General features: G+C 44.7%; 1 protein-coding gene across 1 annotated transcript in view; it reads left to right on the forward strand.

Annotated features, from left to right (window-relative positions):
* Positions 1-9135: 9135 nt before the first annotated feature.
* The window catches only part of LOC126266941 (UDP-glycosyltransferase UGT5-like), a 76053-nt gene continuing 57515 nt past the window's right edge, over positions 9136-27673 (forward strand). Inside the window, exon 1 of the mRNA XM_049971636.1 lies at positions 9136-9278. The gene's annotated coding sequence lies outside the window, so the exon portion shown is untranslated. The remainder of the gene's footprint in view (positions 9279-27673) is intronic.

The following is a 27673-nucleotide window of genomic DNA, read 5'->3' on the forward strand; positions in this document are numbered from 1 at the left end:
TATGTTCGACCATTTAAACATGATCCAGAATGTTTATTTGAACATTTTCAGTGTCTAAGCATCTTCATGGTGAGTACGCCGTGGACATTCCCATCTTCCAAAACGATAATACGCGTATTCACAGGGCCGCACGCGTATATTCCTGATTTGAAGAAAACTCAGGCATTTTATAGCTTCTTGACTGGCCTACTATGCTACCTGATGTAAAACCCACAGAAAGTGTCTGGGACGAGGAAAAGCGAAACGTGGCAGCCGACATTCCCACCTTGTGTTAGCTCAACTGGATGTAATCGCCAATAAGCTGCTTCTTCTGGATGACGCATAGTATCTTTCTTGACGAACTGACACCATTATGTAGGCTAGCACGATGTCTCCTGGGAACTACTGCTTCTTTGTCTCGTGTTCTTATCATTCTGGAAGCTTTAACAACTAGTTAGAAAAACTGACTTATTTGCACACTCTTTTCTTCTGAGATAACTAATCTCCATTCAATGTTACGCCATTACGCCGCCGTATTGAGAGGATCAGTATGCCTGCCGGTACTGCACCAATCGTCAACGTCTGCGTCGAAGTCTAGCTGCATCAATAACCTCCCCACCATCAACATACTGCTTCTCATTGATTGCTTCCTTCATTGGGCCAAACAGATGGCAATAGGAAGGTGTGAAATCCAGGCTGTTGGGTGTATGAGGAATAACAGCCCAGTGAATTTCGTAAGCTTCTCTTGGCTACCACTCTTGTTTGAGGCTTTGCGTTGTCATGGAAAAGGAGAAGTTGGTTTGCATTTTTGTTTCGACGAACACGCTGAAGTCACAGCTGTGTGCGGCCAGCCAACCCGCGGGAGATATGACAGGTTTCTGCGACCGTCTTGCAATGACGACAGACGTCTCACCCAATTATTTTGTTCACTCCCAAGTCACCGCAGACATTCTGCAAGTGTCTATGAATATCTGTAATACTCTGATTTTCCACCGAAAGAAACTCAGTAACAGCTCTCTGCTTGGCATGCACCTCCATTGCACGACGCCATTTTTACGGCTAGTTATAGTGCCGCCACCTGTCGGAACTTCATAAAACTACAGAGGCTGAAGCGAGAATATTCCACGTTGTCCCACAGCAACTTCTATATTGTTTCAACAGAAACTGGCGAAGAAAAAAATGTGTTGCTTTATTTGTTGAAAGTCCCTCTAATAATTTTGATTTCCAGTATTAGGAATCAAGCATGAAACGAGTCATATAGGCACTTGGCATCAACCACGCCAGACAGCGTCCGTGGTCGCAGTCCGTCATCGAATCTATTGAGAGCTGACACATGTGACATATAAGCATAAATCTATTTTCACATTGATTACAACACGAAACAAATAATACTGCCTTTGAAGAATTCGTCGTTTCACGGAGATTGACCTAGGTAGGAAGTGTCTGCAAATACATTAGATGTGAGTGTGCTGGGATCCAGTTTATCTCACTACCTACCTGTAAACGTGAAACTCTGTGGAAGCTACGCACTGTGGCTGCCTTTTACCGTGGCGACGGAAAACTAGTGTTGAGTAAGTTATGAGACTCTGCGGTGTATGTAGGACAGAAGCGTTCCCCACACACTCCAAAGTGTTCAGCACAGTTTAACTAAGCGAAATGACCTAATACGAGCTTACTGTGAGTTCGTCCCCATAAAATCTTGGCTTTACCTTGTCATATAATTCCAGCCTGGCTGTGATCTGAACCAGCTTCAAAATGGTTCAAATGGCTCTGAGCACTATGGGACTCAACTGCTTAGTCATCAGTCCCCCACAACTTAGAACTACTTAAACCTAATTAACCTAAGGACGTCACATGCCCGAGGCAGGTTTCGAAGCCGTCGCTCGGTTCCAGACTGTAGCGCCTAGAACCGCTCGGCCACTCCGGCTGGCCTGAACCAGGTAAATTCTGTTTTATGGACCATGGTCCAAAGCATATTTTTGTGAGCAACGTTTCGTCTCTTAAGGTTGGAGACATCATCAGAGGCCACAATCACGCAGATAAGTTTCAAACTTAAGGAAGTTCAGCATGCCGCACTGTTTACATGTATCCATGCAAAGTCAGGTGCTGACATCACGAGACCGCTGCCTATGTAAGATTGTGGATTCGCCTCGACATGTGATGGAGCATGTAGTGGGAAAGAACTGTAGCTGTTTACTTCATTTAGCTCTAAGGCCAACAACTTGTGTAATTTAAACCTTTTTTCTTTTCTGTTAACGTTGTTTTCGTGCTTTTGAATTTTTATGGCACCACTGTTCTATCCAGCATACTGATAATTCGATTTTGATAAAACGATAGTATTGCAGAAAAATATTTCATGGTAACCTGGTTGCAATTCGGCTTGTCGAGCTTCTCTCTTATCTATTGAGTGGAAACCACCTTCGCAAAGTACTGTCCATACAGGTGGAAAGGCTTGTGTGTTCATGTGAAGCTGAGGGCTATGCCTGCTGTAGCACAGCTACTGGCAGGGTCTCCCATGCTGGGCAGACCATGGCAAATGAACCAGATGGAGAGCGTCCACAACACCCCTTCTCTCCCGTATCCACTCACATACATACCCCAGTTTCCCAAAAATGCGGCCCAAGGTGTAATGCGATCCGTGCTGAGGGGTGCTTAGAGCATGGAAAGGTGTGCCATTAACAAAGCCTCAGGGATACTGGGCGACCCTCCCTGAGTTATTAGCCTTGCACCATGTGGTTCTGTGCTGTCGACCCAATAAATCGCCAAGTCACATGAGACTAAAATGGACAACACAGACCAAAACAAAACAAAAACTGAGGGACTTGCTGAGACAAACACCTAAGCATTGGTGTTAGAACCAATGGAAGGTGTTTCTGCAACTAAGTAAGGCAATAGTGGAAGTGGAAACTGTCACTGAGAAGCTGAGAAGCTGGACCAGCTCAAGATATCCTTGTCTGCGCCTCAGAGGAGGAAACTTGTTAAGTAAGGTAAGGAATGGCTTCTTAGACATAAATGGAGGGGACTAAAATATCTGGAGTCTACGACCTTCAAAAAAACTGTTTTGGGATAAAGAGGGTAATTAGACCCCTTCTACCTCTAATAGTAAACATGAGAACAATGGAGAAGCCTAACACTCAACTTCTTAGGATAAATAGATTCAGAAAAAACCAAGCCAATAAATAGGGAAACAGACCTATAGTATTGCAGACGTAGTTTTTAGGACGGCAATTATCCAACAGGGATATCCATTGGTCAACATAACCTCGCAGCATGTGGTCGTTGTTTCAATGGCTCTTTTTAAGAAGACTCAAGAGAATGCAAGACCAGGTCTCAGATTCAGGAGGGCCTGCCTGGACAAGGATGCTCTTGTTTTTGTTTGCAAGGGTATGGGAACAGTGGACTGGCTTAAGGAGGTGGCACCCAAGACATCTCTGTCAGAGAAGGCAAAGCTGCTTGTCCATACAGTGGCTGAAATCTTCAAAACCGCGAATATATCAATTTGGCTACCAAAACTTCTCAAGGGTACTCCTCCTAAGACTTTATTCAAGAAAGTATGGGTGAAGAAGCAGAAGGCCTTGACAAAGGACTACAGGGTAATCAACTAGAAGGTTGTATTGGATGGCCAAACCTCTGTATTGGAAGTTGTTGGAAAGTCTGTGATGTGAATGCAAGAACAGGACCTGAAATTGTACTTACGGTTCTCACAGGCTACTGTCAGGATAATCAAAGACATTAGAAGTGACCATGGTAGTGAGTTGAAGGCAGCAACTATTGCTGACAAACCTGTCTTCTTCTGGAAGACAGAAGGTGGACATGGCCCTGATTCAGGAGCCCTGTCTGTATAAAGGGGCCATTTCAGACTTCACAGGAACTGCAGTTAAGTTGATTTTAGTTAGAAATCTAAATAACACCGGAACATAAAATTGTGTTAAGAATAAAATTTCATTCATGCTGATGTCGAACTTCTGATCCAGATACTTAGCAACCATCGGGATGAAACAGCGTGAGGAAAGGAGCATGACTGAAACTGTGTTGGCTTCAACTTACCTTCCTTATGGGGACAGGGCTGCTCCATCCCAGGAAGTGAGGAGACAGCTGCTTACAGCAGAATGAATCATGTTGGTTGGATGTGGTAACAATACCCACATCCTTGTGTGAGGAAGCAGCGACACCATCAGCATAGTGAGCACCTACTGGAATATCTACTCGAGAGTAATTTGGAAATATTGAATAGGGATAGAAGAAGGGAAGAATTAACTGACATAACTTTTGGGTCCAATCTAATGGTTAGTTAAACGTCACCTCTGGCATTGGAGCCACCTTCATATGACCATATGTAAATGAGGTTGAAATGTCTGTTTAAGAGACTATAGCCTATAGAAATCCTAGGAAATCAGACTGGAACTCATATAGAAAAGACTTAAACTCACACTTACTTGAAGTCAGAATTTCAATAAGTAACACAGTAGATTTTGAGGAAATGCCAGGTGTTGTTACATCTGCCATTAAGAGCTCATACTTAGAAAGTTCCCCATCCACCAAGAAATGCGCAAACAGAAATGCATCTTGGGGGAACAACAATCTGGAATTTCAAAGGAAGTAAGTAAGAAGAATGTTCAGCCCTGCAAGAAAAAAATGAGAATGGGTAAAATATCGGGAGACCCTTGTGAAATTCAACCTTGTCATCAAGCAAGCGAAGCGATCTCCATGGAAGGTATTCTTTGAGGAGGTGGAAGAGACGGATGCATGCGCCAAATTTCATAAAATCTTCACTAGAGTACCAACCAAGCCAGGAGGAACTGTAGGGATGACGGATGGTGAGTATGCAAGGACGGCACATGAGACGATGGCTGTGCACCTCAAGACTCAATTCTCTGAATGCACTCTAACAGATAACACGGGTCAGGTGTCAGTCCCTGATGGAAACTGGTTTACTGGTAATCAAAGGCCCAACTAGGAATCCGGCAGATAATGTGTTGATTTAAAAATTACAGTGAACAGTAGGAACATTTCAAACATTCAAGTCACCAGGCACAGACGGAATCTTTCGGGGGCTATTGTAACAAGCATGATAAGTTTAATTAGATTTTTATGTAATTGGAGGATATTGAGAGTTTTTTCATTCTGATGCCAGGGAGAATTGATCTTACAAAGGATACGCATGTGGGACCGATCATTCTGTTCTCATTTTTTTCTAAAGGCATTATAAAAACTGGTTAATGTACATGTTAGGGAAGAGGGATGAAGTGAGGATTATCTACATGTAAACCAACACGCATATCAACCAAGCAAATTATGTAAAATAGCATTTTACCACCTTGTTAGGGGATTTGGGAAAAGCGATAAACTTTCAATAAACTTCTCTCTGCGGCTTTTAGTAACACTGTCTTCAAAGCCCTGGTTAGAGCTGTAGAAGAGCATGTCATTGAGGCCGCATTATGCACGTGGATTAAATCATGTTAAGTAGAAGAAAGGTAGAAACCGCCATGATGAATGAGAAAATGGTGATCAACACCACCAGCTGATGTCCATAAGGAGGTGTTTTGCCCCCACAACTTTGGAACCTAGTGATAAATGAACTCATTGGAGAGGTATACACGAGAGGCCACTTTTGCCTAGAATATGCAGACGATTTAGTCTTAGTAATAATTGGTAAATTTGATAGTATTATAGAAACAATGGCACAATATGCACTGAACATTGTGTCAAATCTGCTGCAGAAAACTGGATCTATTCGTGTGGTTTCCAACGTCCTTTTCACAAATCAGAGTCCCTAACCACTACTCATTATTCATATACACATATAAACACATAATCACATTCCTCGTATAGCATCATCTTATTGATCATAAACGTATCTCAACAGCATAACACACATCGTGGTCACAAAATCATGATCATAACAGATCAATCACATCTCAAACTCGTCGCAGCTTCTTTCAATAATTTCAAAACCTAAAAAAAAATGCTCTGCTCGTTTCAATAAACTCATCTATCTCAAACGTCAGTGGCTAATAAATACACTCATTAAAAAAAAAGTTTTGCGTCACCCGAGTTCCCAGAACTCCTGAATATAGATGTTGACTGTTGATATTGTATCACAGACACAGTCCCTTTGACTGTTCAGAGATGTCACTAAACCCACCCAAAGGTACAAACAACCATGCATGAACAGCGCCTATTACATGGAGGGGGTCCGACAGCCGATCAGTTCCAGTCATTCCACAAGGAAGGAGGTACATGGCTCGTGTTGTCTGTAGTTCAACCATGCCTAGATGGTCGATACCGCGTTTCGATCGCTCCGCATTGTTACTTTCTGCCAGGGAGGGATGTTGTTCGGACTTGGGCCGGCCGAAGTGGCCGAACGGTTGTAGGCGCTTCAGTCTCGAACTGCGCGACCGCTACGGTCACAGGTTCGAATCCTGCCTCTGGCATGGATGTGTGTGGTGTCCTTAGGTTAGTTAGGTTTAAGTAGTTCTAAGTTCTAAGGGACTGATGACCTCAGATGTTAAGTCCCATAGTGCTCAGAGTCATTTGAACCATTTTATTCGGACTTGGAGGAGATACAGCGAGACAGGAACTATCGATGACATGCCTCACTCAGACCACCCGAGGGCTACTACTGTAGTGGATGACCGCTACCTACGAATTATGGCTCGGAGGCATCCTGACAGCATATTGAATAATGCTTTTCTTGAAGCCACAGGACGTCATGTTACGACTCCAAACTGTACGCAGTAGGCTGCATGATGCGCAACTTCACTCCCGATGTCCATGGCGAGGTCCATTTCTGGATGCAGCGTGGTACATATGGGCCCAACAACATGCCGAATGGACCCTTCAGGATTGGCATCACGTTGTCTTCACCGATGAGTGTCGTATATGCCTTCGACCAGACAATTGTCAGAGACGTGTTTGGAGGCAACCTGGTCAGGCTGAACGCCTTAGATACACTGTTCAGCGAGTGCAGCAAGGTGAAGGTTCCCTGCTGTTTTGGGGTGGCTTTATGTGGGGCCGCTGGTGGTCATGGGAGATGCCTTAACAGCTGTACGATACGTGAATGCCATCCTCCGACCGATACTGCAACCATATCGGCAGCACACTGGCGAGGCATTCGTCTTCATGGACGACAATTCGCGCCCCCATCGTGCACATTTAGTGAATGACTTCCTTCAGGATAACGACATCGCTCAACATGAGCGGCCATCATATTCTCTACACACAAACCCTATCGTACAAACCTGGGATAGTTTCAAAAGGGGTTTTTATTGACGACGTGACCTACCCACCACACTGACAAGGGAACCTCCCCATCGCACCCCCCTCCAATTTAGTTATAAGTTGGCACAGTGGATAGGCCTTGAAAAACTGAACACAGATCAGTCGAGAAAGCAGGAAGACGTTGTGTGGAACTATGAAAAAATGAGCAAAATATACAAACTGAGGAGTCCATGTGTATGATAAGCAATATCATTGAGTGAGTACAGGAGCGCCGTAGTCCCGTGGTTAGCGTAAGTAGCCGCGGAACGAGAGGTCCTTGGTTCAACTCTTCCCTCGAGTGAAAAGATTACTATCTTTATTTTCGCAAAGTTATGATCTGTCCGTTCTTTCATTGATGTATCTGTACACTGTAATAAGTTTAGTGTCTGTGTTTTACGACCGCACCGCAAAACCGTGCGATTAGTAGACGAAAGGACGTGATCTCCAATGGGAACCGAAAACATTTGACCTCAAGGTCATAGGTCAACCGATTCCTCCACAGGAAAACACATCTGATATATTCTATACGACACTGGTGACGGCATTGCGTCACATGACAGGAATGTGTTGTCGACCCACCTGTACACTTGTACACTTGGCGAATGGGTAAAAAGATTCTTCTACCTTGACCTATTTAGGTTTTATTGTGGATGTGATAATCACTCCCAAAAAAGTGATGAAAACATAAGAGTTTGTCACATAAACTGCAACATATGAATGCAACAGTTTCACAGTCGCACAGTTTTCTCTGTGCTCTGTCAAAACATATGTTTTTAACGTTTTCAAATTTTTCCGTGTGTATACCGTCAAATCCTGCATATGTCCAAGCAAATCTGAACATGTCCTGGAATTTTGGAGAACGAAGTTGATTATGTGTGAGTGGCTGAACTTTGATAATTGTCTGTAAATAAAAAATTAAACTTTTCACTCGAGGGAAGACTAGAACCAAGGAACTCTCGTTCGGCAGCTGCTGACGCTAACCACGGGACCACGGCGCTCCTAAGCTCACATTATCCTTGATGTTGCCTATCTTGCGCATGGACTACTCAGTTTGTATATTTTACTTATTTTTTTTTTTCATAGTTCCACACAATTTCTTCCTGTTTTCTCTATTAATCTGTGTTCAGCTTTTCAAGTCCTATCCACTGTGCCAACTTATAACTAAATCTGAGGGGGTGCGATGGGGAGGTTCCTTTGTGAGGGATCTACGCCGAATCGCCATTGAGGAGTAGGACAACTGGACCAACAGTGCCTTGATGAACTTGTGAACGGTGTCCCACGACGAATACAGGCGCATGCATCAATGCAAGAGAACGTGCTACTGGGTATTAGAGGTACCGGTGTGCACAGGAATCTAGACCACCACCTCTGAAGGTCTCGCTGTATCGTGGTACAACAGCAATGTGCCGTTTTCATGAGCAATAAAAAGGGCAGAAATGATGTTTATGTTGATCTCTATCCCAATTTTACTCGGAACCGAGGTGATGGAAAACTTTTTTTAAATATTTTTGTATGTGAGTGCTTCTAGTTTAGAGACAGTCGCAATATATATTAAGGGCCCTGCACGCACCAACCGATGGACCAACCAACCGACCAATTTCGTGTGCAGCCTATAAACGTCCCGACCGACTTCACTCACGATTACACACCGTCCTACTCCTATCGCTATTTCGTGTATTTTCTTTTTCCCGAACAGAGACTACTGAAGAACGCCAGTCGGAAAATTGGCACAACAGCGCTACGCACGGCACAATCTGTTGGGTGACGTGGTGAGAGTCGGCTGTCGGATGGTTATACCCGACCGACCACCCGACGAGAAAAGTTGATTGATCGGTTTGCCAAAGTGCTACACACCTCCAATTTGTCCGTCGGTAGATGCTTGTGTAGGACGATTCATGCGTGCGTGTGGGGACGCGCCAGTATCACTCGTGACGTCATCAACGCCACTTGAGTTGTGCACTGCCCTATACAAACCAGTTTCCGCCGCGCCTGGTATTAACACGGTCACGAGAGGCGCACCAGCGGCAGCGGTGGTCAAAGTAAGTACCCCCACAGAGACGTGCATCTCACGTGATATCTGTTGGCTGCCAGTCTAAGTTGAACTTACATTGTTCGTTATTGTAGAAAAGTAGTGTTAGATTGTTACACTGCTTTGCGATAAGTAATTGTAAATTTTGTGTTTTTATATTAGCAAATAGTTCCAGATAAAATACGTCAGGTAATGGATATTTTTCCCGTACGGTTGAGTATTTTAATGAATCGCTGGAACAAATTTAAATTGAACAAGATTGCTTTCAATAATTGTAGCGCGTAAGCGTGGTAAATCAGCGTTTACTGCGACAAAGAGTTTGCATTGAAGGCGGCCACAAATCTAGCTTCTAGATTGATAGGGATGTGTGATCATGCCCTAGTTGCAAGTATTCTTGACCTTCTGTAGTCCAATATTGTGAAAGAATTAAGACTATTAAAGCAGCTTGACACTTGATCGATTTTCATTCGTACATGCTTGTGCAAGTATACCAATGTACATATACTCGACGGTATGTGCCGATAATTTGCAGGCTTATACAAGCAAAGTCAGATGTTTATGAGGCAATCTTTGTATCGGCCATATGTCGAGTAACATTAAGTAAATTATCAAATTGCTATACACACTTTTCTTAGAGTATACCAAACAAAGCCTTATTTAAACATTTAACTTATCATGGTAAGGTAAAGACTGAGGTTGTACGTATTTTTAACAAAAAGCAAAGGAGTTATCATAAATTTCACTATCAGTATAGTAAATTCTGTCGGAATCAATTAAAAGGGGGGGGGGGGGGGGGAAACTCTGAGGCAGCAAGTATCTGTTAGCAATCGCGTGTTACAGATATTGTCGAAGCATGACTATAATTTTTGTAATACCAGTTTCTCTCATGACTGCACCCAGCATTTTAATCGAAGATGTTGCGAGCAACAGGCAGATTAGATGTTTATCATAAAATAACTACACAAATCAGGTGGTATGTCTTCAGTTGACTGTAACATGTCAAAGGTTTCTCGATTCAGTAACGGTACTTATCCAACATATGGCGTTTCCTCTTTCTTACTCCTCACAGAGCAAAACAACCAACCCTTCTTTGCTTGAGATCCACATATTCTAAGTACGAACTGATATTTGTTAAAAGCTTTCTTGGTTTATGTGATGAAGGGTATTGGTAAATGCTTGCACAAAACGCCTGATCATGTCTCCGTGTCAAGCTTTCAGTTACGCGTTCGGCCAACTTCAGCTTACCCATCCCCACCCCTTCCCCCGACCGACACCCACTGTAATGAGACAGATGACCCACCGTTAGATTGGATGGCCTCTCAGGACTGTCACGAGGACATAGCCGGCGTTTCAATCACCATCTTGCCATTAAGGAAGTTAGACTACACAAACAGCCTTCAGCAAACAGTGACAGCCATAGAAAATATCTAATTCATATTTCAGGCGCAAATCACTCAAAATTGAATTATCAGCTTGGAGTTTTCTCCAAGTCATCGGCGGATGGTCTGTTTCATAAGAAAGAAAAATGGGGATGCTAAAATGCCACGAAATTAAATTAAAAATCAATTTTCCATACGCAGCTACTCTTGCTTGAATACTTTACCAAATAACTGAACTGGAGGCCCAGAATGGTGCTCACAGTGTAAACATTTCTGCCCTCTGATGGTTGCTACTGAAGGCTATAGGCTAGTTAACAATGTATTACGTTCGTAATTGGTAAACCGCAAAAATGGTTTAATAAAATACTGATAGAGAAAGGCTTCACAAAGTGGGAACTACGAAGTTACTGTACTACTGCCGTGGATAATGTAGACCTACACCATTAGGATGGAAGACGCATGCCTGCAGACGCAGTCCACGAGTAGCAAACTAGTAATTGGCGGACACAAGCGTAGCTAAGCTAAACGGACTGAATAAAAAGCTGTCTAATCAGGCTATTTGGAAAGGGCGAGATGGCAGGCAAATATAAGAAAAACCAAAGGGATGATCGGAAAATATTTCGAATAAAGCTTTACGTGAATCACATGGTTCATTTGCGTGCTGTATTTAAATCTTCTCTTAAAGTGTAGCCAAATGAGATGCTTTAGGGGCATAACAAATACAAAGATTTTTATCTAGATGTCTTACTTTATCAGTTTTTTAATGAAAACCGAAAGATTTTATTCAGACTAAAATGTCTGAAGCGGACATCAAATGATATACTCGTTTTGGCCGATGTAAAATTTCGGATAGGCGCTGGCTTTATTCCGAACTACATACTTTTTGATGCCGTATTTTATGTATAACCATATTAGGGAAGACTATTAGTTTTTAGGCACGCTGTTTCTCTAATTTCATACTAAAGGTAGTCTCGAATATTTCATTTCCATTGCTAGTCCATTTGTTTGCTAGTTACAGATCATATTTGCAGGTGGAAATCCTTTACAGTGCCTCTAGCGTGCGTCTAACTTACATAAATCACTAATTTTTTACTAGTTTTCACTATGTGAAGGCTTTGCCTCACTCATATATCCGGAATATTTTTATTCTTTCAGATTTATTACCAAGAGCGCGGATAACTTTGCACTGAACCTCTATACACTGGACGAATTACTGGGTAATGCATTACAGTGTTAAAACAGTTTAAAGTTCACTTCCCTAGTATTTCACTTAATTTTTACACGTCTATGACTTGGGCATCAACTTGAAATGGTTAAAATCATTTAAGTGCTACGAAGCTGAGACATAAAATTTCAAAAAAAGGGGAGTGGCTAAAATTTCTGTATTTTGCTATGGATGAACTGTAAAATAGCAACGTTGGGTTGCGATGAAATACGTGCTCGAACAGATATCTGAACATTGAAAATATTTATCGCCAAGTTCTGTATTTTTAAATGTATGTGACGTGGGTCTTCAGTGTCGCCTGAGGTCTAGGAAGGGTTAAAAACAGTCTGGTTACGAGTCGATAAGCCAGATAATGTGAATACAAAATCTTACGATGTTCTACTTAACGTGTAATGTGGTCGGAGGCCTACGCAGTCAGATAACATGGTTAAGTCGTCGAAAAGACTTGGTCAGTAGAAGAACTGTTTTCATTATGATGCGTATTTGTTTTCTTTCAAATATCATTTTCAGGAATGGTTTGTCCACCTGAATGAAATTAAGGCAGAGCAGACAGGGGGCACCTGTTCCGTCTAAGACTCACCGTAAACTAGGCATGAGAAGATACCAGGGTTGTTTCGTTCTGATTGTATCGCATTGTCTCGTATTCATTTTAGCTCAACTTACCTTCCAAGCTTTGCACAGCATCGTAGGCGAGAACATCGGAGTATTGTAGGCGTCCTGGATCCAGAGAAAGTCAAGACACAGTCGTCCCAGGCTTAATCTGTTCAGTATTTTACTTTTTTAGCAGAACTGATACCGGTTTATGCGGCTGAGGTCGGTAAATAACTGTAAAGCTGTAACGTTGAATTCAGTTAGCTGTCAGGAATAGGGTCACTCGAAAGATGAGAAGCATCACAATTAACCCTTTCAGACGTGAATTTCTTCTGGAGGAAAGAAAGTAATTCTTTGGTAATGCTCTTAGGTGATCTTTAAATGATATCAGACGCAAGATTTGTACAAAAATATGTACCCGTTTTCTAAACATACTTCGTGAACTTAATTTTATGGATTAAACTAACTACATACGAAATACTCTATTGCAAAAAGTAGTAAAATAATCATTCGATAATTACCCAGAAAAAAAACTATATTCAAATGTACAATGTAATATAGCGGATCAACCATATTCGTGTATCCCCCCTGGGGGTCAACAACTCTTTCCTGGATACGTGCGAAGTGAGCACAGGACCACAAGCTAATGTGGCTCACCTTCCTTTTCCGCATCCTTCCCCATCCATCTTCGCCCCCCCCCCTCTCACCTCTCCCTCTTTCCTTCCCTTTCTCCCTCTCCGGAAGTATGTTTTGTGCCTATGTCCGGAGACGGACGCTCGAAAATGTAACACATTCTTCGCTTTCTCTGCTTGCAATTCTTCGTCCTTCCTTTGTCCTTCCCTTTTTCCTTACCTCTTCGCTTTACCCTTCCTCCGCTGCCGCGTTTGAGAGCTCCCTTCTTTCCTTTCCCTTTCTTTGTTCCTCTCTTCCTCTTTTTTCCTCCCTGTGCATGTCTGAAGGCCAACCCACGCATTTCCATGCATAGCCGGTGACGGGGTAATGAGTAATACTCCGCCCCAGGTAGACAGGTAAGACACGTATGTACCCCCTAGTAACGGCCAGGCCCAGGGAGCGGTGATTACCCGAGCTGATACCTTCCGAATGTGCCGGTTGGTCCCTCCGCCGTTTCTCGGGAGGTGTGACCAGAGGTGTGAACAATCACCAAAGGCGGGAGAGCCCTCAGAGAGGGCCCCCACAAGGGAGGAGCGCGCTATCGGAGACGCCGGTAATCATGGGGGATACTTTCGCAATGGTTTCCTCATCTTCTACTATGTCTGCTCACAAGTGTAAGTCCACTGAGTCTCAGCCACAGACAGTTCTTCCATCGTTGCCACAGTTCCTGGTTGCTCGGTCTGACGCTCACGACTTCTTCATGGTCAACCTTTTCATTATTCAGAAAGGTGTCGACAAAATTGCAGGTCCTGTGAAGTCTTGTTCCAGATTACGAAATGGCACCTTGTTGCTAGAAACAGTCAGTGCCCTCCAGGCCCAAAAATTGCTGTGTACTTCACTGCTACACAACTTCCCTGTCCAGGTGGAAGCACACTGCGCTTTAAATTCCTCACGTGGGGTCGTTTATACACGCTCCTTCGACGGATTGTCCAACGAGGAAATTCACCACTACCTGTCTGACCAGGGCTTAACAGCTGTTCATAGTCATGAAAAGGGTTGACACCAACATCCTTCCAACCTGTATTAACTTCTTGACATTTGACAGAGTTCAACTCCCATCAAAGATCAAAATGGGCTATGAGATAATTTCCGTTTGCCCTTACATCCCAAACCCTACGCGCTGCTATCGGTGTCAGCAGTTCAAGCATACCAGCCAGTCTGGTTCCAACCCGGCCAAATGTGTTACATGTAGCAAGGATGCCCATGAGGGTGCTTGTCCACCTCCATCCCCTTGGTGCATCAACTGTATGGGTCACCACACTGCTTCCTCTCGAAATTGTCCCATTTTTCAAGATGAAAAGCCCATTCAGGAAATCAGAGTGAAGGAAAAGGTGTCGACCTTTGCTGCTCGAAAATTATTCGCCAGTCGAAATCCCACTGTGCCTCAGACAGGTAAGTACAGCACTGTCCTTGCCTCTCCTCAGCCAACTAAGGTGGTGGCCACGCAGACTTGTGATCTCAGCTTTAGTGCCACAGTCGTCAGATTGGCCAGCGCAAAGATCGCCGTTCAGCCTCCTCACTTTCGCCTGCTCACTCAAAGGCTCACCCTTCATTGGGTTCTGCTAAGTCTCGAAACCAAAAGTCCGACTTAAACAAAAGAGCCTACATGTAAAGATTTTTTACGTACCCCAACTTCACAACCTACTCCATACAAACATCACGTTTCCAAGAAGGCTAATAAGAAACCCAGTTTCTTTCCTTCTCTGCCACAGTGTCTCATCTACAGCACCACCTGGCGGTAACCGCCGTCGGCCGTCTTCTGTGTCGCCAAGGCACACTTCTGGCGGCCGATCAACCGACCGATCGCTGGTGGCAGGTGCTGGTCCTGAACAACCTATGGATCAAGATATTCCGCCTTCGACTGAGTGCCGTTCCACGTTGTCGGTCGCAAGCTCTGAGCAGTCGTTGAGTTGAGGGCAACCTTGGTCACATTCCTCCATCTTCTGTCCACCCTATGTCCATTATCCATTGGAATATCCGCGGGATTCGAGCCAATCTGTATGAATTGACGATCCTCTTACGATCCTACTCGCCGGTCATCTTCTGTCTTCAGGAAACAAAGCTGCATCCCCACGACCAATTTTTCCCTCATTTTCAGTCAGTCCGATTTGATCTCACCTCTGTTGAAGGCACTGCAGCACATGGAGGACTCAGGATTCTTCTCCATAATACTCTCCATTGACACCCAATCCCCTTAAACACTTCATTCCAAGCAGTCACTGTCTGTCGTTCCCTTTCTGGATACACCTCTTTTTTATACTGTATACATTCCATCGTCCACACCAATGGCACGAGCTGATCTCCTTCATCTTCTTAGTCAGCTTCCACCCCCCTATTTGCTGGTTGAGGACTTCAATGCCCACCACCCGCTTTGGGGATCCCAACATCCTTGTCCCCATGGCTCACTATTGATAGACGTCTTCCACCAAGCGGATCTTGTTTGCCTAAACACTGAGGACACTACATTTTTGTCTGCCTCCACGACAAATTTCTCTCATTTGGACCTTCCGGTCGGTACTGTTCTGCTAGCTCAGCGCTTCGAATAGTTCGCCCTTGCTGATACACACTCGAGTGACCACTGTCCATGTGTCCTTCGATTGCAGCCACACGTGCCATATGAGCCCTCGACACTGGAAGTTTCCCCAAGCCGATTGGACACTTTTTTCGTCTCTAGCGTCATTCGATGACCGTCACTTTCCTATCGTCGACGATGAGGTCACACATATTACAGACGTTATTCTTTCAGCTGCGGAACATTCAATAACTCGCACCTCCGAATTGCCTGAGCGAGGTGGTGCAGTGGTTAGACACTGGACTCGCATTCGGGAGGACGACGGTTCAATCCCGCGTCCGGCCATCCTGATTTAGGTTTTCCGTGATATCCCTAAATCACTTCAGGCAAATGCCGGGATGGTTCCTTTCAAAGGGCACGGCCGTCTTCCTTCCCTGTCCTTCCCTAATCCGGTGAGACCGATGACCTCGCTGTCTGGTCTCCTTCCCCAAAACAACCAACCAACCGAATTCCCCCGGCGCCCCCCCCCCCCCCCCCCAGTTCCTTGGTGCAACGAGGCATGCCGTGACGCAATACGAGAGAGGCGGCGTGCTCTTCGCGTTTTGAGACACCATCCTACTTTGGCCAACTGTATCTGCTATAAGCAGTTCCGTGCGCGATGGCGTCACGTCATCCGCGATACCAGGAAAGCAAGGTGGGACTTCTTTACTAGCTCATTTAACACCTTCACTCCCTCCTCGGAAGTTTGGTTTCGGATTCGATGGCTATCTGGAGCGCCTAGTTTCTCCCCGGTCTCTAGGCTCACTGTCGCGCATGATACGTTAGTGGACCCCATCGCAATTTCTACCTCAACACTTTGCTGAGATTTCGAGCTCTTCAAATTATCCGCCAGCGTTTCTCTCGAAGAAACGCGCTGCGTAAATGCAAACTGTTGTCTTCTCACAAAATCGCGAAGGCTACAACACTGTTTTCTCCGTGCGGGTACTCCAACATGCACTCTCTTCTTCTCGCTATTCCGCCCCAGGAACGGATGGTATCCACATCCAAATGTTGCTGCATTTACCATACCATAGTCTGCGTTACCACCTTCGCCTTTATAATCGAATTTGGACCGACAGTACTTTTCCCAGACGGTGGCGGGCAGCTATCGTCGTTGCTGTTCCGAAACCTGGAAAGGACAAACTTCTCCCCTCTAGCTATCGCCCAATGTCTCTCACGAGTAGTGTATATAAGGTTTTGGAGCATATGGCGAATTGCCGTTTAGCTTGGTGGCTGGAGTCCCGCAGTCCAACACCTGCCCAATGCGGTTTCAGAAAGCTTCGTTCTGCAGTTGACCATCTTGGTGCCCTCTCCATTTATATCACGAACAATTTTCTCCGGAAACGCCAAACAGTAGCAATATTTTTTGATCTCGAGAGAGCATACGATACCTGTTGGAGGACAGGCATCCTCCGCACACTGTTCTCTTGGGGCTTTCGAGGTCGGCTGTCCGTTTTTCTTCGCAAATTTATGGCAGAGCGCACATTTAGAGTGCGGGTGAACACTACTCTCTCCTGTACTTCCTCCCAAGAAAACTGTGTACCCCAGGGCTCCGTGCTAAGTGTTGTACTGTTTCCCGTTGCTGTAAATCCCATTATGGATTGTCTCCTTCCTGATGTCTCGGGCTCCCTCTTTGTGGACGATTTTGCGATCTACTACAGCTCTCAACGGACCAGCCGTCTTGAACGACGTCTTCAATGATGTCTCGATCGCCGCCACTCTTGGAGCATCAAAACCGGCTTCCGCTTTTCTCCCAGTAAGACCGTTTTTGTTAATTTTTGGCGTCGTATGGAGTTTCTTCCACCTTCCTTACATCTAGGACCTGTCAACCTTCTGTTTTCGGACGTCGCTCAATTCTTGGGTCTTATGTTTGACAGAAAACTGTGCTGGTAGTCCCACGTTTCCTACCTTTCGGCTCGCTGTCTGCGATCCCTCAACACCCTCCGTGTCCTTAATGGTACCTCCTGGGAAGCGGACCGATTGGTCCTTCTCCGCCTCTATCGCGCCTTAGTGCGATCGAAATTGGGCTATGGGAGCATAGTTTACTCCTCTGCTTAGCCGTCTATTCTTTGTCGTCTCGACTCTATCCACCACCGTGGGTTACGTTTAGTGTCTGGAGCTTTCTACACCAGCTCTGTGGAAAGCCTTTATGCGGAGACTGCTGAACCTCCGCTGTCCAATGGGCGAGCTGTCCTTCAGAGTCGTTATGCTAGCCATCTGGCTTCCATGCCTGCAAATCCGACCCATGACATTGTTTTCGACTCCTCCTTGGATGTATGGTATGCAGGCCACCCTTCCTCCCTACTACCACCGGGAGTCCGCTTCCGTCAACTGCTCCATTCTTTTTCTTCCGCTTTCCTAAAACCTTGACAACTTGGGGTACAGCACGGCCTTGGCTCCGTCCCCGGACCTGCTTTCTATGTTACCTTTGTCAATTTCCCAGGGATGGTACCCCTTCACTCGTTTATCGTCGGGAATTTGCTGCTCTATGTGCACACATGAAGGAAGCCACATTTATTTACACTGATGGCTCAAAAACATCGTTTGGTGTAGCGAGTGCCTATATTGTTGGCGACACCCCACATCGATTTCGGCTTCCCGACCATTGTTCGGTTTATACTGCGGAGTTTTTCGCTGTTCTCCAGGCTGTCCAATACACCCGTCGCCATCAGCGGATACATTATCTGTTCAGATTCTCTCAGCTCTCTCCTCAGTCTCCAAGCTCTCTACCCTGTCCACCCTCTGGTCCATCGGATTCAGGACTGTCTCCACTTGGGGCCGTCTCGGTGGCGTTCCTCTGGATCCCAGGACATGTTGGTATCTGTGGAAATGAGGCGGCCGATATAGCGGCCAAGGCAGCAGTCTCTGTTCTTCGGCCAGCTATTCGCATGATTCCCTTCGCCGATCTACGGAGCGTTTTATGTCGTCGTGTTGCTTTTTTTTGGCACTCATATTGGACACTTCCCAATAATAAATTGCGGGATGTGAAAGATCTTCCCTGTGCTTGGACCTCTTCCTCCCGAACTCGTCGTCGGGAGGTGGTAATTTTAACTACACTCTGGATAGGGCGCTGTCTTTTTAGCCATCAACATCTTTTAAGTGGCGATTCTCTCCCCTCTCTTCCCCACTGCTCTCAGCTGTGGACAATAAGACACCTTTTACTTGAGTGCCCCTATTTTACTCCGTTACGCGCATGTCTCCAGCTGTCGCCTGCCATATCTTCCATTTTAGCAGATGACACGTGCTCAGCCGATCGCGTTCTCGAGTTTATTAGTGCCAGTGAGATGACGTCAGTCATTTGAAGCTCTTTTTGGGTACAACCAACCCCCTTCTATAGTGGTTTTTTAAAGCTTTCCTTCTGTTTTTAGTTTCTCCAATTTTTTCAATTTTGTTGCCATTGCTGCTGGTTTCCAGTTTCGTTTTTTGCCGTTTCCTTCGTCACAAATCGGGCGCTAATGACCGTAGCAGATTTGCGCCCTAAAACCATAACAAGAAAAACATTTGTGTATTAGGTGGTCACGAGCTGCTGTGTACTGCTATATTGACGTTCTGATATTTTCATAGTGATACCCAACATTTGGCAGTATTTATGCATGATGGAAATGTTGAACATTCACAAATGTGTACCTCAAGTTTCCTCTGGGAAAAAAATACTTCGGTTGCAGCTAAGATACAGCAAAAGGGTCTGAAAGGCTTAATGTACTGTGTTGTGTCAAAGAATTATGACCTTGTACCTGGATCTTTCAAGAGGGGGAGAAGGGGGTTAGAGCAAGCCAAGCTTTTGGGTTCGTAGCTTGTTTAGTGTTTCTGTTTAAAGAATGTTAAGCCTGATGTATAATGAAACAATTCTATGACGACCCACGAAATTAACATTTTGAATACACGGTTTTACCTTACACAATAAACAATTTGAGCAGTAATAATACACATTACTTTACCCTTATAGCACGGCTTTGTTTCTAATGGCATTACATCGGCAGTGGAATGTTACTTACTACACAAGAGTATGCCAAAAGACATAACGAAAGAAAAAGGCACCAAACTCGGATGCGTAAAACATGAAATTAACACAAAACTTTCATAGTTTAATAACTGTTGCAACTAGAATCCACTGTGAAGTAAACTAAAACGCGTAGTACTTGCACATGGTTCCCTGTTCTGGAATGAAGGTCACATTCAAGCACTTTCTTTACTGGTTCAAATTTTCTGCTCGTTTGATAACTTCACGACACGACGATAAGACTGGGCGAAAGTCAAAACAAGCGCCTTTCAGAGTAAGTGTTGTAATAGCTGCGTGCGTGGAAATAGATCGGGTCATTCTCCATGAAAGTTTCGTTCAAATGTAGACTGTATTTCATAATCAACACTGCATTGCATAGACTTCGGCGTAACGCCTGCTGATATTGGTACCAAATAGGCTATCCGTCTTTCTATATGGCAGTGAGTGAATTTTATGGTACCTTTAGCTAAGCTGTTAGTTGATCCTAGAGTTAAGAGGCTATATTAGCGAGACTGAAGTCGGATATTGGTTCCAAAATAAGTTCATATTTAATAAGGAGAACTATATATTTAAGCATTTGTGACGAGACTAAGGTTGGAAGAAATACAGAGGTACAAATAGTTACAAAGCTGGTCTGTGCAAGACATTATTCAAGGAAATGCTGACAGGATGGTGGAATAAAGATGACTTGACGTTATTCAAGGAAATACTGACAGGATGATGGAATAAAGGTTTGCACGTTATCAGCTTGAAGACTGTACAACCGTTGTCGTGAATGAATGTAGGCAAGGGGAACGTAGTTGCATCAGTGATTAGCCTACCCTCGTAAGGCAGAATACTTCGCTGAGCGGTACAATGCTTAAAAATATTACTCATCCTTTAAAGACCACTATAAAAAAATGGTATTAGTAAGAAAGCAAGTTTAAGGATCTGTGAGTCCGTTGTTGCCACAGTCTTGCAGAGCTTTAGAAATCACCTTGTCGTAAACAAGGATTTAGGACAGACAGTTATTAAAATATTATTATAATTTATTATGTTTTTGATATGAGATCGTTCAGGACAGGAGGTACGAAGAGAAGCTGAAGTTGCTATGCACCCGAAGGTAAAATTTACTACCGAGCTCGAAAGAGAGAATTTTTTTTTACTTTAAGATAACTAGCATCTTTAGCATCAAATTGTAATTTACACGTGGTAAGGAATATATGGTGCTACATTTAGGGGTAATCTTCTGTAACGCTGCTTATTGTTTTTAAAAAATCGAGTCTCACTCATACTTCACCTGATGTTTTTCGTGATGCGACTACCAAAGTGGAAATAAATACAACGCTATATGCAACGTGTCCATTAACTGCACATCAGCCTTTACTAATTTTCTTGATCTTGCATAGATTTTACGCAATAGTTCACACTATATCACCGGCTGAGAGTGTCATATTTACAGGGTGTTACAAAAAGGTACGGCCAAACTTTCAGGAAACATTCCTCACACACAAACGAAGAAAAGATGTTATGTGGACATGTCAGGAAACGCTTAATTTCCATGTTAGAGCTCATTTTAGTTTCGTCAGTATGTACTGTACTTCCTCGATTCACCGCCAGTTGGCCCAATTGAAGGAAGGTAATGTTGACTTCGGTGCTTGTGTTGACATGCGACTCATTGCTCTACAGTACTAGCATCAGGCACATCAGTACGTAGCATCAACATGTTACTGTTAATTACTAACGTGGTTTTGCAGTCAGTGCGATGTTTACAAATGCAGAGTTGGCAGATAGCCATTTGAAGTATGGATTAGCACGGGAAAATAGCCGTGGCGCGATACGTTTGTATAGACAGATTTCCAGAACGATGGTGTCCCGACAGGAAGACGTTCGAAGCAACTGATCGGCGTCTTAGGGAGCACGGAACATTCCAGCCTATGACTGGGGAAGACCTAGAACGACGAGAACACCTGCAATTGACGAGTCAATTCTTCGTGCAGTTGACGATAACCCTAATGTCAGCGTCAGAGAAGTTGCTGCTGTACAAGGTAACGTTGACCACGTCACTGTATGGACAGTGCTACGGGAGAACCAGTTGTTTCCGTACCATGTACAGCGTGTGCAGGCACTATCAGCAGCTGATTGGTCTCCACGGGTACACTTCTTCGAATGGTTCATCCAACAATGTACGTTCTGTTGCTGTGTGTTTCCATTCCATGATAAAGTTATTTGAAGAGAAGTAATAAAATGAGCTCTAACACGGACACATGTCCACATAACATCTTTTCTTTGTGTGTGAGGAATGTTTCCTGAAAGTTTGGCCGTACCTTTTTGTAACACCCTGTATATCGGATGTAGTGCATGCAAGATAGGTTATCAGAATATTGAAACACTTCAGACTGGGTGAACTGGCTTGTGACGGAAACTACGAAGACATGTCGAGAGTAGAGACACATACTAATGAAAATACCGAAATGCTGCATAATGAGTAAGAGACATGGGATGAACATGTTCAGAGAAATTTTTCTAAAATAGAAACTAAGCTCAGTGATTTTTCATTGAATGAACACCAAGTATAGTCCCAGTAGTTGCTTGAAGATAATAAGAAATTTTGTGTGATGTATGCTGGTGTCTTAATTGCCTTTCTGTCCTCTTCTTTTTCCCGCAGCCTGCGGCTGTTGACGCGAGGTGTGGCACTTCGACTACTGCAGGACGTGTTCCACGTTCTCCGCTCGTTTGCGACACGCATATCACCTGAAATTTTGTCTGCACCAGCCTTTTGGATATTACGGAAAGATATTACACTTTGTACTCTACCTCCAATGTGTGGTGCATTCATAATGCAAGCATCTAACGACAATAATTAAAAAAATATTTGAATCGTTCGCACCATCAACGTAATCAATATTTATGTCGAAAGTGATTCGGTTAGAATTGCGCTGTACCTAAAACACGGCATCTGGTGGTCAAATTTTCACCTCAAGTTACTTTTGGTACAGTTCTCGAACCACGCTACTGTTTGTTGCGGCGAACAGCGTCGGAAAGGAAGGAATCGTGGGTGATGCATTGAAGTTACGTCACGAGACGAGCGCGAAGGCGTTTCAAATAAAAATTTGTGAGGACAACAAATACAAGGCACTGAGGGATAGTGGATCTCAGTTTTCGTCTAGAAGAAAAGGTCTGTCCCTTGGAAAGAGCTAAGAGGTAAGATGAGTGGAATAACGTTGTAGCTGCTGCTCGTAATGGAAGTGCTTTTCGTAATCCACGTAGCCAGTAACGTGTATTTGCTTGGTTCTAATACAGTAGGCCTAGTTTAACAGTTAGCCTAAACCTGAATGCCTTCAACATACTTATGGTTTTTCGTACGATTTTCATTCTAACGTACCGCAATTAAAATAACAGTGGATGGCAGCTATTGGTTTAAAAACAGCTGCTATGGCAACAACCAGTCAGATACCGATTCTGTTGAGGTGTCGTATCGTTCTGCCACCTCAGGCACAATCGTGATACATTTCCGTTGTTTTGTTTCCATATGTGGCATTATTTTACCAGATAGAAAACCCTAAACTAGTGTCGAAAGTGTGCAGAAGTGATATTACTAGCAAACGCAAAATTGCACGGTAACGGGCAGCGTGTGAGTGTGTGTATAACGGAAATTCAGCTATTGCTGTCTCAGCTGTGTTCTGTGCCCAGACAATTAATGTAAACAGACATCGCCGTCGCCTCCTCCCCCCCCCCCCCCCTCCCCTCCCCCACATGGTCAACTTGTCACTTCGTTATTGCGATAGCTATAAATATTGCACGTTTTGTGAGATGTTCGCGTATATCAGAAGAAGAGTTTCGTTTTTTCTGATAAAAAATTTTCCAGTTTCAGTTTTCGTGCAGAGATTTATCGGCAAATTAGGTGCAGCTCTTAGTTTTTATTAACCTCATTGATAGACGTAAGTTTGAACTTAAAGTACAATGAGACTGATTCTGAAGAGACTAAAGTCACACCGCCATTATTCACTATCGTATCATTCGCCTTAGAAACGGGTAAGCCACGCGTACCTCAGGACAATATGTTAAAAATCATCTAAAGCAATCGTCAAACTTTCTTGCTCAATAGCCAATATTCACACTGCATGGCGGCACTTTGCCTCCCATACGTACCGATCTCGTTAACTGGTAGACTACATAAATTACTATAAATTACTATGCTGCGAGCACCCCCCCCCCCCCCCCAGCTAATAACAGCATAATAGCTATCTTACTTAAATTTAAATGGATTGTGCCGTATGAAGCACAATCATAAATATCATTTATTAAATACCTGTAATATCATTCTTCTACTCATTGCTTATATTTCAACACATCTAAATTAATTTCATGTTCTTTGCCACCAATACGCGCGAAGAAAAGATAAGTAAAAGTCGCACCACGAAGGAGTTGCGCAAATTGGTCAGATATTGATTTCCATACAGATATAGACTGAAAATGCAAAATTGTAAACTCTAGGGGCCTACGGATGACTGTGTGACACTCCAGCGCTATTTCACTTGCAGCTGGTAAGGATAGTAAACAAGGGACATATCGACACCAGAGCATAAGGTCTTTCTAATCTCATTCTGTATACTCATGTGGACAGTATGTCGCGCAATTGGACGCGTGAACAATATGCGCATATGTTAGCATTTGAGAAGTATAGAAGACCTCAAAGAAGCCGAATAGAGCAATAGAAGGATTACTCGACAATTGAATAGGAGCGGTGCTAAAATTCGGTAGATGTTGGCAGGGATGAGCAAACACGACCGCAAACAACGTTGAAAAAGAGCCGACAGACAGGTGACAGAACGTGAGGACCGAACAGTGGTCATAGAGGCATTGAGTCCTGGATTCATCATAGCCATCGATCCGACATGCAACTGGAGCTTCAGTGACAAGGACCAATAATAGGTGGCACATACAAAGGCGTTGGGCACACGCAGCCCCTTGTGCCGATTATCATTCACATATGTCCACCAAACATCCAGTTTGTAGTGGTTTCGGGTACATTTAGCCTGGAATTTCACTGACAGGAGTAGAATCTTCTTCAGTGATGACTTCCGCTTCCAGGGACTCGCGACACTTTCGTATGTCGCGCACATAGGGCCCCGAGCTATTGCTACCCATTCTTCCTTCCCTGGCTGCATTTCCTTCACCCTGCCCCCTCCCACCCTATCCACACTCCTTCCCCATTGCTCCCTCTTTCCACTCTCTTGATGTTACAATTTATATAAACCTGGTTCACTGTATTGATTGCAGTTTAGTTCCTTTTGTTTCTACTCTTTCATCCTTCTTGGCTTTTAGGTGCCCACTTGAGGTTTCTCAACTTCTAAATTTACTGCTTTTGGTTTGAGGCATTGAGGGAAGAACTCCCTCACCAGTGTCAACAGCAAGAATTCGACCACGCCCTTCGTCGCTCGCCCCGCCCGTGTAGTGGGGCTGTTAGGCACCCAACAAGGAGATCATACTACTGATACCTGAGCTGTTCCCTCCCCATGTACGCCAAGGAATGTTAGCTTTTCTTCCTCGAGTACCAGACTTCCAAGCAACGCCTGCTGTGCCAGGTGGCCCTCGCTGTGGCTGCGTGGCACCCATGGGGCGAGTCCCCGAATGGTGTGGCTGGTATCAAGTCAGGTGCTTGGCATATGAATTGTATCAAGCTGCAAAAATTTGGCTGATCTCAAATGGCTGTTTCTCCAAATGATGAAGGATCATTGAATGCTGTTTCGTATTACCCTGCAGCCTTTCCTTCCCTGGCTAGAACATGGCAGGAGCGCCAGGCTCTCCAGTTTGGGGTGCGACACTTGTTTGTGGAAAATATTGAGTCCAAGTTTGGTGAAGTGATATCTCTCAGAAAGATGTCAGGCTCCCTGCTGATCTAAGGTTCTTCAGTCGCCCAATTTGCAGCTCTTCCTGCTTATCGTTTTGGCCATGTTAGTGTCGATTACCCCTCACCAATCTCTGAATATGATCCTGGGTTGATTTTTCATAGTGAACTCATCCTACAAACTGATGAACTCTAGGCTAATCTGGAGCAATGTAGCATTCATTTAGTTTGACATGTGCTGAAGGGGCAGAAAGACAACTGCACCAGCACTGGCGCCTTCATTCTGGCTTCTGAAGGGCATACCCTCCCAGAGAAGGTGAAAGGTATGTGCTGCAGATGTGATGTGAATTCCTATGTCTCACCACACATGAGGTGCTTTCAGTACTTGCATTTTGCGCATATATCTTTGTGCTGTACAATGGACCTTCTGTGTGGTGGCTGTGGACACGCACTCCATGAGGGGAAAATACTGTATCCGCCACCTGTGTCAACTGCCATAACCTCTACTACCATAACTCGCCATATTGCCCAGCTTGCAAGAGAGAAAAGAAGATCCAAAAGTCCCTGGATCATATATCTTATGCTGTGGCTCGTGAAAAATGACTCCAGCCAGTGTAAGTTTCTCCCAGTTTTCCCGCAGTTATATTAGTTTCTCATTAGTTATTCCTTACTCCAGCCCCATCCCCTTCTCCCCTGGAGTTCCCACAACCTGCGCTTTGTGAGCTGTTCCTCCTCACAGGCCAAAGAAGCGCCCCCCTTGTTTAACACCTTCTGGTAATAGGGCTCTCCCCTGGGACCCCTCTCCCCAGCATCTCTGATCAGAAGCCTACTACCACAACTTGGCTATGAGATGCTCCATCTTGAACCCCAAGGTCCTTTTAGTTCCAGACCTTGCAGATGCCTGTATTGCCTCTGTGCAGTGGCCCTCATCCACCTCCAAAGGAAGGGAAGGAGAAACTTCAGTCCCAAGACAAGGTCCCCTGCTGCCTTTGGAGGTGCCATCTCCCCCCTTGCAACATGAGTCTGACATCTTATTTATGGATGTCACCCTAACCTTGCCAGTGATGACCACTGACAGTGACATTGCCTCCTCCACAGCTTCTTTATGTCTAACCTGGTCTATCGCCACACAATCATCCAGTGAAATTCCAATGGATACTGTCGTCACCTAACGGAAGTACAACGTCTAGTTTCCTCCTCCCCCATGCGGGTCTGGGGTAAGAATAGGCCTGTGGTATTCCTGCCTGTCGTAAGAGGCGACAAAAAGGAGTCTCAACTGTTTCGGCCTTTAATGTGATGGTCCCCATTGGGGTTTGACCTCCATTTTTCCAAATTCAACAGAAGTACAAGCCTTTTGGGGAAGGACACCTTACATGGTTCACCATCAGTCCTCTGTGCCCTAAGAATTTGGCACTCTTTATCGTCTTGGTGTCATTACTACACCTTCCATCCCTTATTTTGGGCATACACCCCAGATGGATTGTGTAAGTTACATCATTAGTGCGTCACCATCTGCACCCACAATCACTATGGACTACCCATGGCACCCAAAATCCAGCACGGTAGCCAGCCCGTTGTGGTGGGGTCGTCTTGTACCCTCAAGGTTGTAGCCGCCTGACAACACAGGGATCCCCCCCTGCGGGTTCGGGGGTACGAATAGGCCCGCAGTATTCCTGCCTGTCGTAAGAGGCGACTAAAAGGAGTCTTCAAAGTTTCTGCATTATGTGATGGTCCCCACTTGGGTTTGACCTGCCATTTTCAAAATTTCCGTTGTTAGTGCGTGCCATTTGGGGAAGGACGCCTTACGTGGTGTTTTTCTATTGGTCCATCGTGCACCTCCATCTTGCATGCTATCTATTGTCGTGTGGAGGGATTTACACCCCATGTCTTCTGGGTTGCCTCCTCGTCTTGTGCGCAATCCCCTTCTTAGAGCCCACGGCAACTGTGGACCCTTTCAACACCTAAAATCCAGCACGGTGGCCAGTCCGTTGTGGTGGGGTCGTCATGTACCCTCTTGGTGGTAGCCCCCTGACCACGCAGGGATCGCACTACAGATGCCAGAGCTGTTTCCTCCCCATGCATGCCAAGGAGTATGTGCCCATCTTGTCTGGGGCACGGGGACTCCGGGCAATGGGATATCGGCCAGGTACCCGTTGC

Source organism: Schistocerca gregaria, chromosome 4, assembly GCF_023897955.1.
Source record: "Schistocerca gregaria isolate iqSchGreg1 chromosome 4, iqSchGreg1.2, whole genome shotgun sequence".
In the NCBI taxonomy this organism is placed as follows: domain Eukaryota; kingdom Metazoa; phylum Arthropoda; class Insecta; order Orthoptera; family Acrididae; genus Schistocerca; species Schistocerca gregaria.